Here is a 14,969-nt window from a genome sequence, read left to right on the forward strand (position 1 = left end):
AGGAACATTGGTGAAAATATGCATAACATCTGAGCCGTAATCCATTCTAATGGCAGTTAATCGTTCTATCAAAGCTCATACATAACCCTGTTCTTCCTTTTCTTTTCTTTTCTTTTCTTTTCTTTTCTTTTCTTTTCTTTTCTTTTCTTTTCTTTTCTTTCCTCATGGTGAAATGTGGGAGAAGAGTAGAATATTTTTGTGAAAGCACTGGAATTATAAGACAGCCTACTTTGTTTTTGGTTTTTTGAGGCAGGTTTTCTCTGTAGCTATGGAGCCTGTCCTGGAACTAGCTCTTGTAGACCAGGTTGGCTCAAAGTCACAGAGATCCACCTGCCTCTTCCTCCCACATGCTGGGATTAAAGGCACGGGCCACCACCACCCAGCTACAACCCCGTTCTTAATGGAGATATTGGAGTGTGCATGGCAAAGTACACATGCAGTCAATACAAATAGGTTACATAAGCAAATACGTAGTAATAGCGAAACATTGTGGAGTATGGACAAGGTGAAATGCAAGCAACTCACCACTCTTGCAGTGTGAAGAATGAAGTAGGTATAAGGCTAGAAATGAAGGAAGAGTCAGATCAAGAAAGAACTTAAAAACAGATAGTGAGTGCAATATCTTCACAGCCTTCTCTTAGTAATTGAGTTCTTTAGCACCACTGTGGACATTTTATATTGACTCCACTTACTAATAATCTTCAATACATTACCTACCAACCTTTTGAGAATCACATCTTATCCAATAACATATAAAATTAACCCTCAACAAACTGCAGTGCCCTGCCTTCTTCTAGAGTCAAATGCTCCTGTGCTCCTCAATAATAACAGCTGAATCTTCTATTTTACTCTTCTACTCAACTTAGACTTGAAAGGACCCAGTCAAATAATTAAGATACACAGTTTCTCCAAGTGCTGGATACACTGAATAACAGCTTTTGAAATTGCCTTGTTGCCTTGGAATTTGTGAATGTGTATGGTTACAATTTCTTGAAAGCATGTTTGTCAACATGCAAGAATCCAGAAAGAGAACAATGGAAGGCAATGTCAGTGATATCCAAGTACAGATGAAATGACAGTAATAGGATGATAATGGTCCTCAGAGAATTCATAGATAAAATACTGTTAGAACATTGACAGATACTGCATTTTTTTTTTAAATCCTGTGTAGTGGTTGTGTGGTTTGAATCTGAAATTAACTCTTAGTACCCAGTTAAAGGTATGGTTTAGAGGGGGTTATGACCCAGTAGGGGAAAAGACATGGCTGGTAGAAATGAGTCAATGTGTGCAGATCTTTGAGGATTATACCTTAGCCCCACTTCTCTCTTCAATTTTCTGCTTGCCCACTACAGTGTAATCAGACACAAGCTCTCATTACCCTGTATTGGGTCATGGACATTATTCTGCTTTTCCCAGAAAGATGGGCTGTATCCTCCAAACTGTGACTCAAATAAATCTTCTTCTATAAAAAGTAAGCTAGAAAACCTACTGCAGGTGATTGTTGTCTCCATTTTGGACAAATAAGAAAACTAATATCCTGGGAGATTATCTTAATTAATTAAGGTTGCATAGTATGTAGTAACATTAACACACACACTTGCCAAAATGGCACAATTAGTGACTTGAAGGAGAGAGGAAACTAAGAAACCAATTCATTCTTTGGCCTGTGCCATACAAATTAGGAGCAAAATTCAGATGGGTAATTAACAACTTCGGGAACAAATGACAAGACCCCAACGCCCTCAGAAGGTCATCCTATTCCCACTTTATGGCACTTTAAGAAATAACAATATGCTTCAGAGTTCTGCTAAGAATCGACATTCATGGTATTCAGAAAAAGATCAACAAAGATGTGGGCAGTTTCTCTTCAAAGGAACTTTGAAACTTTACAGGAACTTTGTGAGTTAATGCTTCATTATCTGTAAAGTTAACATAATGACATTTTGTAAGTTCATCCTGAAGTATATATTAGAACATGCAGGAAAAACACATTCAATCAGTTTTCTTCTCATCAACGTCCTTAAGTCCCTTGCTCTTCTATGTTTCCAACACCAAACTTCTACCAAACTCCAGTATGGACTTGTTTAGTAATATGCCCATTTACTTATTTTTGGATGTATAATAAGGTAAATAAACATTACCATGAAAAATATGTGACTACCAAGGCAGGTTCTTCTGCTCAGGATGTGGAGCCAAAAGGCATGATTTGAAGGCTTGGTTACCATGATGATGTTATTGGGAGACGACCAAAAATTTTAGTAGTACGTAATGATGGAAGGTCACTGAATACATATCCCTGTAGATTCTTCTGTTTTCTCTTTTATTCCTAGATGGTAAAGTGGAAGGATTTTCTGTGCTACACATTTCTGTTCTGATGTGTTTCTTCATCTGAGGCCCAAAGCAGTGGCACAGTATCATGGAATGGACTCAGCAAAATCATGTATGTAAAAAAGTTTCTTGTTTATTAGCTAGTTGCCTTAGATAGTCTGTTATTGTGGGAGAAAGCTCACTAGTGCATTTTTTGTTGGCTTCTTAGGGTGTCTTTATTTCCAGACTGAACCAAACCTTCAGAGCTAGTTATTTAATGCTTTTATTTTTCACTGTTCTAGCACACTTGAGGATATTTTCAAAGTAAATATGCCAAAGAAATTTCACTTTTCTCAAAGCCCCCAAGCTTTAAATTTAGCAAATAACTTCTTCTGCCCAAGAGGGGAAAAAGCAGGCAGTTTAAATAAACTCTTTAAACTGTGAGTTATATAACTTCAAAAGTTCTAAGTATTGTGTTTACCTTGACTCCTTTTATTCTTGATCCTTTTTTGCAGAGGAAGAAGTGTCCTCCTCTACTAACACTGATGTCTGAATCGACTCTGTCCCTCTCAACCCTTATTGTATTCTTTGTCAGGTAGGCCCTTCTTCCTTACACACTTTCAGTATTTTTTCTTTATATTTAGTCCTTCTCCTTGGCCTGCAAATTCATTTGAAGACTTCTTTGAAGCTTCCCTAGATTCAGCAAAGGATCTAGGAAAAGGAAACATTCCAAAGATATTAAGAATGTGGCATTCCTTTAACAAAGACCTTTCCATGAACAAAGCTTAACCCATCATTTTTCTGTAGTAATTCCATTTCTTTATGCCCAATTACAATTCGTGACTCAAGTTGTTGTAATCTTGTTTCTGGCTTCACCTAGACACAGATATTGCTTTAAATAGATAACCAGTGTATGACTTCTTTATTAACACTTCCATTGCCATATTCAGGCAGGATTTTTTTCTGCTTTAGACATTTGACAGCACTTGGTTTGGTAGTAACGTAGAGTCTTCTAGATTGGCTTCTGTGACATTCATTTATTCATTGATTAATTTCATTAATTTAACAAGTATTCCTTCAGTATTACTATTATTAAATAATGTATATTAGCAAAGCTCCTGGTCTCAAGGAACATGTGGACACATCAAGCCTCTTTGATTACTTTACTTGATATTGCTTGTTTATGATATTTTTTCAAGACAGGATCTCTATGTGTAGCCCTGGATGTCCTCGAACTATCTTGTAGACCAGGCTAGCTTCAAACTCAAAGATCCACCTGCATCTGCTGGAATTAAAAGTGTGAGCCACCAAGACTTGCTTCGATAATGCTTATTGTCTTTGCTTTCTTCTCCTGTTTCCTGGATATACAAATTACACAAGAAAGTACACTCAGTTATTTCTCTTCCAGCAAACTCTTCCTCCTAGCAATACCACAAATTATAACTTAACTTTTTCTGTGTCCCTTTCTTCTTTAGAACCATACTATATGTATCTCTAACTGTATCTAGGGTATTCCCTCTGAATGTTCAAGAAACAAATATACCAGGTTGCAAGCTGGTCCCATTACTAATCTGCTCTAAGTAAAACTTTCTGTGATTCCAGCTTTGATTTAAGAGTTGCCATTCTCTCAAATGATCAGATCCAACATCATGATATCATGTATAAGAGTCTATATCCTTTATCTATCATCTCTAATGAGTTGGTTAAAATTTTGTAAATATTCTTTTCCCACCATTATTTTTCTGTCACACCCTTCCATTTTCTCTGACACATATTAACAAAATACACTAACATTGAAATGTTCTACCATTTCCCTAGCTTTGATCTTATTTTGTTAGTTGATCAATCAGGCATTCTCAAATTAAGCCTCAAAAACTATTGGTCAATTCCTCTTCTTTTACAGTTACATTTTAAACAGTCCTTTCTGAAAAAGCCAGATGATGGGAAGGATAGAAATGAAAGGCTTCTTATGAGCATGTTTGTCTACCTAGGTCCAGTAGAAGACTGAGTTCTTAAACATGCAGTTATACATGGGAGGGGTGCACTAGGCTCCACTTCCCTCAGGAGGACTAATGACAGTTGAGGGTTTTGCAAGGGGAGGAGGTAATTGTCTTCAGCACTGTAGCTACTGCTGAGCTAGTTATGATTCAGGGAACAGCTTCACACATAAGTCCATGTTAGTGACCCTAATCAAACCCAGTATGACACAAAGCAAAACTAAAAACATAACAAAAGGCATTAAAATGCGATATGATGGCGATTTGGTGAGAGAAGAGGGGGTTGGTGGGGATGTAAAGAGGATATCAATGGTTAGATAGATTACAATGACCAGAATGCATTATCTTCATTCATGAAATAATCAAAGAATAATTTTATTTTAAAAACATCTGTTAGTATGATATTATATAGCATGTTTTTAACTTACTAAGAATTCTAGTCATATGAAGAACTCAATGATCTTGAAATTTTCTGTTAGTATACATTTTCTTAGCCCTTCTCCAACTACTGTATGATTTTGATAGTAAGCTTTCAAATATGCAACTCAAGAATAACCCATTTCTAAGCATTGGTTCAAAAGCAGATACTTTGTAGATATTTCCATTATATTTTATGTGGATTTTATTTATAGAATACTTCATAGTCTTGTTCCTTAGTCATCCCAGAACTTGTTTTCCATCTCTCCTATTTAAATAATTTGTTTCCGATGGTTGTGACTATGACCAATTTAGTTTTTCTGTCTGCTCCATCTAGCCCAGTTGGTGCCTTTCCTGCAGTAGGTGCTCAATAGTCATTAATTTGATTAAAACTGAACATAAAGTAACACCTGGATGGCAGAACAACCACCATTTTAGGAATGTACTGATTCCAAAGCAATCAAAATAGTTCCTGGTTGATTAAGGCAGGCAGGAAGAAGGCAGCAGGATTTCAAGAACTTGAGAGAGGTACTTCAAGGGCCAAAAGAACAGAAAGAAAACGAAGCCTCCAAGAAAAACTCAACTAACTCCAGTTTTGGCACCCTCCCCTTCATCTTCTCTGTCTTCACCTCAACAGAGAAAATAGTAAGAATCATCCAAACTTTGCTTACCATCCAAAAGGGGCAAACCTGTGATTATTTTAGATTAGTGATTTAGGCCTAACTTGAACCCCTTTCTTCATTTTCTCAAAATCATAATTATCCTGCTTACCACCAAGGTGCATTGTTTAAATATTGTGATCATTATAGAGTATCTGCAGTTCCTTTGAATCATTATCCATACTTCTGTCCATATATGCATGTAATATTTTGGAATATAGCTTATGTGTTCTGTGAAAATCAAACTTACATAAATTGAATCATACTTCAATTCTGACCGGTAGGGATATAACACCCTCTGTGCCATTTTTAAAAACTACTATAGACTAGGATTTAGAGACATTGTAGCCAGATGCAATTCGAAGATGCATATTCTTTCAAAATTAAATTTATTTTTACTTATATGCATACATAAACAGAACAATTATAAAGATTCATGGGCTTCCACCTTGTAAGATACTTAACAGGTTACCCTGGCAGGTCCCCTGCAGGTAGGGGATCGTGGCAGAAAATAAAATATGCCATGTGGATGGAGTTTGGGTGTGAAGTTCTATTAAAAGGGAGTGTAAAGAGGAGGAAGAAAGGGAAGGGAGAGAGAGAGAGAGAGAGAGAGAGAGAGAGAGAGAGAATGATAAAGGCTGTGACCTGCTTGCCTAGGTGGATAGAGACTGGGAGTGGGTGGAGATTCTCTAAAAGGGTCAGAGTACCATTTGCTATGCTGGCCGGCACACTGTGTCAGAATGTGCCTAAATACTAACACATTTGATATTTTGATATCAGCTGATAATGTTTAATCAAATAAATCTACATCCCAATTTTTATTTCTCAATGATATAAACTTTCTAAATTCTTTCTTTAGCTATATGAATATATGATAAAATATATGATAAAATCCAGATTAGTTTATGCAGCACCTCAATTATTTATCATTTGTTAAAAAAGTTTATGTATTTTATTTTAGCATTTTAAAATGTGCAGCACATTGTTAATTTTTCCACTTTACTATGCACACCAGAGTTTCTTTCTGCCATCTAACTGTAACTCAGTACCTGTTATTCAAATATTCCCTATCCCTTTCTCCCCAGTAACCACTGTTCTGTTTCTTTACTTCTTTTTTTTACATGATAAAATTAAGTTTATGTTTCAAAGCAGATTCATCAAACTCAAAGCTAATTAAGAAGTAACAATGGCATACTTTAAAGTTAGGTAAATATCTTTAATATTTTGTAAAAGATAATATTTTCTAACACCAACTTCTGCATTCAATCTTTTAATAAGTAACAGTGATAAATCCAGTTTTAATCTGTTCTTTACATTAAAATATATGAAGAAAAATGGGTACAATCACAGACATATATATGAAAATAGTGCATACTTTAAAAAATATTTTTAGATGATGTAAAGATTTCTTTGATGTAACACTGAAATTTAACAAATGCTGGATTTTCAAAGGTTAGAGAAACTAGAACCATATCCATGCTTAGTTAGTCTGTCCCATCAAAATTCAGTGACCTGTCTTAAACAGTAAATGCATTGTTTGGTCATGTTTAATTTGTAATATAATACATTGGTCATTAGAATAATAAAAGTTCATACACTTGTGTGACTCTTACTCAAATGTTGTTATAAAATACAGCAACATCTTATTCACTAATAATCATCAGCATTAATTTTCATTGCTTTGTTCAAGATGTTCTTGAGTGAAATGGAATTTTTATTTATTGAAATAGAAATGAAGACGCCCACCCCTGCTAACACAGTGTGATAGTGACTGGTAATAGACACATCAGTCCTTATTCTTCACTTATTTCACATCCCTGTGAATAACGTCACAGCAAAAAGGGAAAATAACATTTAAGCTTTACTGTCAAAATTGTTTTGATCACATGAATCTACTCAGAGTGTATGAAGGAAAAACAGTTGAAATATAGAGAACTTCTTTGCTAAGGTGTTATTCTCATTGGTAGTTTTGGTTTGGGGATGGATGTGTGATACAATTCTAGGAAGTGAGACTGGGATGTAAGAAAACCCTAACAAGGCATTTTTGAAAGAGCAGGATGCTCAGTAGTTTTTTTGTTAGGTCTAGGCATTGCCATGTGTGGCATGATTCCTGAAAATGTTAGAGGGATCAGATGACCATGAAAGGCATAAACCATGGTTTGAAGTGGTGGAGTAGAGAAAATAAGAGGACCTACAATCTTTTTTTTTTCTGTTTCTTTACTTCTACAAGATCATCGTTTTCAGATTCTACATATGAGTGACATCTTGAAGTAATCCTTCCTATGCCTGGCTTATTTCACTTAACAAAATGTTCTGCATTTCCATACCTATTGCCACTGAACATTTTAATGTCACTGTCTACAGTTCATAAGAAAGGAAGTAGTCATTTGTTTAGTGTTAAATGAATCCCCAATCTACAGTAAAATAATCAAGAGATACTTTAATTTAGGAAGAGAAACAAGATAAGACTCAAATTTTCTAAGGAACTGCATTCATTCCAGTTTCTGCCTCCTTCCTCCTGGCAACAGCTTTATATTATTTCGACCTCAATGTGTACACTTAGAAAAATAGTTTCTATCTTTGCAGAACATATACAAAACACACAAGACTGCTTCAAGTAACTGTCTCATGGCTCTAGTGCTTTGAGGTGGGGCTTCTTGCTGACTCTGATTTCTGGCTGCTATGTGGCTGGGTATCATTTCACAATTCATTTTCTCCTGTTCTTCCAACTCCTGATAATCACCTAATACCTAACTTTCTGAGACCATGGTCATGCACTTTATTTACTTCTTTGATGGTTTAATTAACTTGGCTCTGGCATCCAAGAAGACTTTCTTTCTCAGGACTTACTCAACTGTTCATTTCCTAACTCTGGCTTCTTCACCCTATTCTGACCTGTAGTCTTCCTTAAACTTCCATGTCTGCCAGACCCACAGATCCATAAGCACAGAACCTGAGTCCTGTATTGATTCACCCAATCTACTTCTATGCTACTTGTTTCATATTTTCAACTTCAACTGTTTTCCCCACTAGGTTTCAATTAGTCCTGTCTATCAGAAATACAAGCAGTTTACCTGGTGAAAGTAACACCTGAGGTCTTAAACATCCATAAATATTTTCTCAGCTCCTTTTTTCTAGTGGAGTTCTGTTCCATCTAGAACTCCCCACAGTCTTAGCCCTTTTAAAAGCAGAACTTGAAAGCAAGACTCTTGTTTCTGAAAATGGACTCATAAGGCACCTTGGAGTTGAAAAACCCCTTTCTTCTATTTTGCTTAATACTTTAAGCCTAGATCTAATAGTCAATTTTATATATCTTTGAATAATTTTAGGATGTTAGATCAATGTATAAAAGAATCTCAGGATTTTTTTGAGACATCTGGGCAACAATCCTGCAACATCCTTTAAGTAAGTTAATTCTATAATTCTATAAAAATAAATAGCCTAACTTCTATGGCCATATAGGAGCACTTTGCAAACAATCCAAGATTTACTCATTACAAGTTCTGTCTCAAGATGCCACCAAGATCTCTCAGAAGTTAAGAAGATCAGGCTGTGGATATAGTGGGTAGGGCCTTAGCCTGCCTCAAAGCAATGTGCTAGACTTTGTTGACTCCCCATGGGAAACCGTACCCTTTCTGAAAAGTGGATGGGGAGTAAGGTGGAGGGAACTGGAGGAGAGGAGATCGTGGGAACTGTAAAACAACAAAAAAAAAGATAGTTTTTTTTTAAACAATCAACAAATTTAAACAAAAGAAAAGAAAGAAGATAAGGCTGGAAAGGTGTCTGAGTTAGTAAAGGGTTTGCCTAGAATCAGAGTCTCAGATTTGATCCTCAGCACCACTTCAAACATCTAACAAGGTGGAGTACACCTATAATCCCATCACTAGGGAGGTGGAGACAAGAGGATAAGGCATTCAGAGTTATCACCAGCTACATGGTGGGTTCAAAAATAGACCAGGCTGCATGAGTTCCTGGGAGTAGGGGATGGGATCAAGCAAGTGTCTAAGTATTTTATTAACAAGCATATCCTCAGGACAATTTTAAGGAAAGTGAGTTGGGTAACCTTGTAAGTTTTAGCAGTTAAAGAATCACAAACCACAGAATGTTAGATAAGCATATGCAATGGAGGTAATATAAAGGTGGATCATGAACACAACATACTGGCCCCAAGGAAAATTAAAGTGGCCTCTACACAAATGGGCACTAAGAACCATTGACACCACTTTGGAATTTACCTAAGACAGAGAGTTTGGGAGCCAGAATTTTCTCTTTAGTAAAGAAAGTAATCCCCTGTGGAGAGCATACAACTTTCATGAGGAATCCTAGATGATTTAAACTCAAGAATCTAGTACAGACACAAAAGGAATGTTATAATCCCCTTCAAAAATAAAAGAAACACATATATAATCATGGTGTAGCAAAGTGCTAATGAGAGAAAGCAAGTAAACTAGAGGACACATTAGTTCCTAATTTAGACATAGGCTTCTAATGATCATCATTTTCAACTGACTGACAGTGTACCTGCTCATGCAAGAGAACTTGAGTTTTGCTCTAGTGTTGATGTGCCCATCCAAGGAAACTCATGCTGTAACAATTTCTATTGTGGTAACATTAAGAGGTGGGCTTTTTAGGAATTAAGTTAGGGAAGAAAGATCATAAAATTTATGAAACAAGTGAGAGAAATCAAGTAGAGCTATTTTCCCTTTTTCCTCTTTTCAGAAAAAAAAAAAAAAAAAAAAAAAAACATAGCCTATCCCCTGAAAGCCAATTGCCTTCTTGGGCACACAGAGCAGGTTATTACAAAACTCTGAATCTTAGGACACTTTGATCTTATACTCCCCACATTACAGAACTGTGAGAAATGAATTCCCATTATCAATAATCCAATCAGCTTACAGTATCATGGTGTAACAGACCAAAATAGATTAAGGCAAGATCACTTCCTTTCCTGAGTGCCTTCTACAACACATTAGAATATATGTCAAGTCTTCTAGGCTCTGAAAAGCACAAAGCAGTAGCCGTTTTGTTGGTAAGGTTAAAAATAACGCAAAATTTGGAAAATGACTGTAATCAACAAGTTTTTTGTCCTTTAGCAAGTTTGGATCCAGAAATACTGACAAGGGAAGCTGGAAAAAGGAGGCTACAATGGGGAAGCAATAATGATTGCTATTCCCAAGTCTCTCTTGCCAGACTTTATCCACCTAACCCAAAAGTCAAAGAATGCATTTTCACACACTTTCCCACATTTGCTTCCCCTCCCAGTCTCCCTTAGGCTCTTCAGTCTCAAACTGGAGATAATCTTCAGATCAATGAGGGCTGATGTCAAACTCTTACTAAGCCATGTTTTCCCAGCTGGGGGTAAATTCCACTTGCCTGGATGTAAAACTTCCTAATTAGAAATGTCAAGTCTCTTTTTAAATAGCAACGAAGCAACTAGGAGAGGGAAGTATGAGGCGATACAAAATTGAATTAACTCTTCCTGCACTCTGAATTTCAAGGCTTGGGGAAGTGAAAGCTGCAGGGTTAAATTCCAGGTTAAATTTGATGTGTGAAACTGTAGTAGGTACATGAAGAATGTTAGTGAGGGAGGAGATAGTGAAAAAAAATCAATCCTTTCTCCCAGATTATGACTCCCCAGTGCTTAATGGGCTTATCAGAAACCTCTAGATGTATTATTTTTTCTATGTTTTGGCTTGGAAGGCTCATCAAAGAGAAAAAAAAAAAAAACCCTGAGAGTCAAAATGAACTTTCATTATCAGCCATTAACACTTTGATGCAAATGTGTTTATCATATTAGCCAAGGGAAGTGTGGAGAGGAAGAAGGAAAAGTGCTAAAATATCACCTCATTCCTTGGATGGTAGAAAGAGTGAAGAGCACACAGAGCAACACAAGTGTGTCCTATAGCCCCTGAAGAGCCACATCCGAAGTGGGCTGGGTGCCTGAAACTAGCAGCCTGATTCTGAGCTTTTATAAGTCTCTGGAGAGCTGAGAAAGAACTGGGCTGTTTCACAAATTGCAAAGGTGGGTAATGGAGAACTTCTTTCTTCCCCAGGTCTCTCACCTCCCTGAGTGATTTTGAGCCAATGTCAGAGTGTGATTTTCTTATAGGATCAATTACCAAACTGGCTTTTACCATTTAAATTACTTGTTCATGGGGGTATTAGAAATAATAGGTCAGGCTGTAGCTGATGACTTGTTCTCCCTCCACCAAAAAAAAAAAAAAAAAAAAAAGCTAGTTTATTTTAAACATTATGATCTTTTCCCAAAAATAAAGGAAAGGTTGCCAGGTGGCATATTCAGGTTCTAATTGGGAACCGGATAATATTTATCATAATTAGCTCTGTCCTCAGAGGCAGTCTCAAGCAGGTTTTCTGTCAAAATTCTGGCTGAGGCAAACAAGCTAGGTAGGATACGAGGCCACCATCAATTGTGAAACTTCATCTTCTGCCAGGTCCACTTAAAAATATAGGAACCCACAAAATCAGCCCTGCATGACAGGAATCTCATGTACTGTTGCTGTTATTTAATGGTACATCTTAACCAGCTCCTTCAAGTCATAAGTCTTAGACTTGTTGAAGAAGAGGTTATTCTGTCAAGAAAAAAGTATCTGTTCGCCTTTTCCCTTTAGTGTGACTATCACAACACTGTCTTTGAATACGGCTTCTTCCGCTGAAGAGTGCTCAAGAGAATGAGGCACTGAGGTGACTTTGGTAGCATAGTGCCTGTGGTTCTTCTCAAGTAGGTGAAAAATGGATTTTTCTGGATCTGTATCCACATCTGTATCTTTTTAATAAAAGGACATTCAATATGGCAGGAACTAAGTGACAATTATACTGTAACCTAAATGTGGGATTTAACTGTTTTCTGTTGTATTAGTTCATCAGAGTTTATACAATTCTATTGTCTCTGAGTTAAGAGATACTGCAATTATTACTCCCAGGCATATGATATCAGGATGGGCTTCATGAACATTAGAAAATATGTCTACGTAATCCATATGCTACCATGGGCAAGTAAGTCACTTCACTATCATACACTAAGAAACACAACGAAATTCTATAGGTAGATTGTATGCTACTTTCCATTTGATTTTGAGACCTAAGAACACTATTACATGAACACATGAAACAGGAATCAAGTACTTCATCCCAAGAACTGGAGTTATTTTATATATAGACTAAAGATAATAAATTATGTGGTATTTGATGTTATGTAGCAATCCGCAAACACTCACTGGAGAATTGTTTTTCCTGTATTCTTTACAAATGCACAGAAAAGTCAGGGACAAAAAAAATTCAGAGAACCAGTGGGTCACGGAGGCCAGGAACTTAAGTGTGATTGAAGGCTCAAAAATCTATGCTTCAGGAGACTACAGAGCTGGACTCTGGATTTTAGCAACCACACTGATTGCTAAGAATAAAATTCATGTCTGCCAGAGGAATTTAGTCCCCACTCATAGAAGCTGCAGACAATATCTGGAGAAAAATTATGAAGCAAGGCTGTCATCTACAACAGCTACCTTATCCCAGATTCCCAAAGATAGATCCTTTCCAACTTCATGTTCTTCATGCACTTTCTCTCCCCACACCTCTGTCTCTTTCTCTCTGTTTTATCATTTTATTTAGTAGTTACCTTGTAAAATAATATGATTTTCTTTATTTTAGGCTTATTTTTAAACTATATTTCTATTTTCTATTTTTATTTTTGAGATTATATCTCTTCACTCTTCCCTTTCCTCCCCCAAAACCCTCCCATGGTACCACCCACTTGCTTTCTTTCTTTTTTTTTTATTATGGTTCTTTTTTTTTTAACTTTTTTTTTGAGAAAAGGAGAAAAAAAAAGTTTCCACCTTCTCACAGCCTCCCATTTCCCACCCCCTCCTCCCACCCTTCTGCCCCTCCTCCCACCCTTCTCCCCCTCCCCCCACTACTCTCCCCCTCCCTCTCCAGTCCAAAGAGCAGTCAGGGTTCCCTGCCCTGTGGTAAGTCCTAGGTCCTCCCCCCTCCGTCCATATCTAGGAAGGTGAAAATCCAAACTGGCTAGGCTCCCACAAAGCCAGCACATTACGTAGGATCAAAACCCCATGCCATTGTCCTTGGCTTCTCATCAGCCCTCATTGTTCGCCATGTTCAGAGAGTCCGGTTTTATCCCATGCTTTTTCAGTCACAGTCCAGCTGGCCTTGGTGAGCTCCCAATAGATCAGCTCCACTGTCTCAGTGGGTGGGTGCACCCCTCATGGTCCCGACTTCTTTGCTCATGTTCTCCCTCCTTCTGCTCCTCATTGGGACCTTGGGAGCTCAGTCCAGTGCTCCAGTGTGGGTCTCTGTCTCTATCTCCATCCATCACCAGATGAAGGTTCTATGATGATATGCAAGATATTCGTCAGTATTGCTCTAGGATAGGGTCATTTCAGGTTCCCTATCCTCAGCTGCCCAAGGAACTAACTAGGGACCTCGGCTTGGGCACCTGGGGGCCACTCTAGGTTCAAGTCTCTTGCCAACCCTAAGGTGGCTCCCTTAACTAAGAATTGTGCTTCCGTGCTCCCCTATCCAACCTTCCTTTATCCCAATCCTCCTTTTTCCCCAAGTTCCCCCCATCCTCCCCTTCTCCCTTTTCTCTCCCCATCTCCCCTTACCCCTATCCCACCCCACCCCCAAGATCCCAATTTTCTCCCCGGCAATTGTGTCTACTTCCCATTGCCAAGAGGACAACTATATGTTTTTCCTTTGGTTCACCTTCTTACTTAGCTTCTTTAGGATCACCAATTGTAGACTCCGTGACCCTTATTTATGGCTAGAAACCAATTATGAGTGAGTACATCCCATATGCACCCACTTAGGAAATCTGTGTTTCGGTTTCTCAGGAAATTCGGGATCAACCTACCCCTGGACCCAGCAATACCACTCCTGGGAATATACCCAAGAGATGCCCTATCATATGACTACTATGTTCAACTATGTTCATCGCAGTATTATCTGTAATAGCCAGAACCTGGAAACAACCTAGATGCCCTTCAATGGAAGAATGGATGAAGAAAGTGTGGAATATCTACACATTAGAGTACTACGCTGCGGTAAAAAACAATGACTTCTCGAATTTTGCATGCAAATGGATGGAAATAGAAAACACTATCCCACTTGCATTCTTAAAACTCATGAACTCTTTTCAAAATTGTTGTGATATATTCCTAAATATATAAATACAAATTATACATTTCATTTAATGTTACTTGTATGCATATGTTTTCTGGGCTGATCTTTTGTTATTAGATAACTAGTTGGTATATTTTTCTCTGGCGAAGACTATTTCTTCCACTTTCAGCATTTCAGCTGCTTGTAGTTCTTTGTCTAGGGTTGAAGTCTCCTGAGCTTTCCCTGTTCTAGTTTGGCATGTCATTGTTGTCCTTGGTCAGATCCTCTTTAGGCAACCATTTTGGTGAAACTTAATGGGTTCAGCATCTCTGACATCTCCAGGAGACACAATCTCACAGCAAACTCCCTGTTCCTCTAGTTCTTAAAATCATTGTGCTCCCTCTTCTGCTATGATCCCTGAGCCTTAGGTGCAGGTGCTGTACTGTAGATGTATAAG

Source organism: Microtus oregoni, unplaced genomic scaffold, assembly GCF_018167655.1.
Source record: "Microtus oregoni isolate MIOR12 unplaced genomic scaffold, Mior012 000146F_ref0000122, whole genome shotgun sequence".
Classification (NCBI taxonomy): Eukaryota; Metazoa; Chordata; class Mammalia; order Rodentia; family Cricetidae; genus Microtus; species Microtus oregoni.